Below are 1,850 nucleotides of genomic sequence, written 5' to 3'. Positions count from 1 at the left end.
TAATACAAAAATGATAGAAAATGTTGTGAAGTAAATATCAGGAGGAGATATCATGTCAGATTATATCAATTTTAGAGAGGAAGAAGGAGGCAAAGTCGGTGGCAGTGAGGGATGAAGGGAGGAGGGGTGGTGCAGGGCGAAGTAGAGTGTTGAAAGTTTCAAAGAGACGGCGGGGATTGGAGGAATGAGAAGAGAGATTTGGAAAAAAAATTGTTTGGCAGAGGAGAGAGCAGCGCTGTAGGAGGAGAGAATGAACTTAATATGGAGGAAGTCTGCCAGAGAGTGAGATTTCCTCCAGAGGCATTCAGCAGAGCGAGCACATTTTTGCAAGAATCGTGTTAGTTTGTTGTGCCAGGGTTAGGGTTAAGAGCGTCTGAGGGGGACAGTGTGGAGGGGGGCTACAGAGTCGAGAGCAGAGGTGAGAGAAGAGTAATAGAAAGAGGCAGCCTGGTTGGGCAGGTCATGGTGGAAAGAGGAGAGAGGAAAGTCTCCAGGGAAGACAGGACAGAAGGGTCAAGAGACCCGAGATTACGTCTTGTGACTGTGGGCAATGAGGGGAGAGGGGAGGATGAGAGGGTGAAAGAGAGCAGATTGTGGTCAGAGAGTGGGAAGGAAGTATTAGAGAAATCAGAGAGATTACAATGGTGGGTGAAGACTAGGTCAAGGGAGTGTCCGAGATTATGAGTGGGGGTGGAGGTCCATTGAGAAAGTCCAAAGGAGGTGGTAACTTCAAGAAGATTAGAGGAGGCAGCATTATTGATGTCAATAGGAATGTTAAAGTCACCAAGGATGATAGAGGGGAGGTCAGAGGCAAGAAATTATGGAAGCCACGCAGCAAAGTTATCATGGAAAGGGGAGCAGGGGCCAGGGGGGCGGTAGATTATAGCCACAAGGAGGTGAATGGTGTAGAAGAGGCGGATAGTGTGTACCTCAAAGGTGGAGAATTTGAGAGAGAGTTCAGGTGGAATGATGCAGAAGGTGCATTTGCGGGAGAGGAGGATGCCTGCTCCTCCTCCCTGGCGGCCATCAGGTCTGACCGAGTGTGTGAAGGAGAGGCCTCCGCAAGAGAGGGCAGCAGGAGTTAGCAGTTCTTATTGGATCTCACATTTAGCCAGTGCGCAGTGCTTTGTGTCTGAGTTTAATGAAACAAACTCAGTTATGAAAGCTTTCACCTAATTGGATTGACCTCTTATACAGCGAGGAAAAGACATTAAAATCCACAAGGAAAAATAGATCAACAGGTTTATTAACTGATACCCCTTTCACACTAGAAAGTGATTGCAAGCTGGGTCACAAGCTGGGTACAAAATCCCAGGTGCGACCTGGCTTGCAAGCGCTTTTGCACTAGCGGCCCTACCCGGCATAAAGCAGGGAGAGTGTCATAATTGGGAGGCAGGGCCAGGGCAGCGCTGGGAGATGTCAGCATCTTCCAGTGGCACCTTTACAGTGCAGTGAACGGGACCCAGGTTGCATCTACCTGGGTTACCCGTTCACACTACCCCTGGACTCGCGAGCGACCCGGGTTGAAATTCTGGAACTTTGGACCATACTTGCCTACCTGACCCTCTCCATGCGGGGAAAAATGCTTTGTTTCTGGACTTCCCTGGTAATGTATAATTGCCATCACCTCTGGGGAGCTAGGTAATGGTGTTTCACCACAGGTGCTGGCAATCATACATTACCAGGGAAGTCCAGGAGCAGAGCATTTTCTCCCACATGGAGAGGGTCAGGTAGGCAAGTATGCTTTGGCCCCAGGACAATCTTTCAGGACCCTTTCACATACCTCCCAACATGACCCTCTCCAGGAGGGAAACAATGCTCTGTCTCTGGAATTCCCTCTTGATGTATGA

The sequence above is a fragment of the Crinia signifera genome, chromosome 4, assembly GCF_055691185.1.
Source record: "Crinia signifera chromosome 4, ASM5569118v1, whole genome shotgun sequence".
In the NCBI taxonomy this organism is placed as follows: Eukaryota; Metazoa; Chordata; class Amphibia; order Anura; family Myobatrachidae; genus Crinia; species Crinia signifera.
This window is presented reverse-complemented; position numbering follows the sequence as displayed.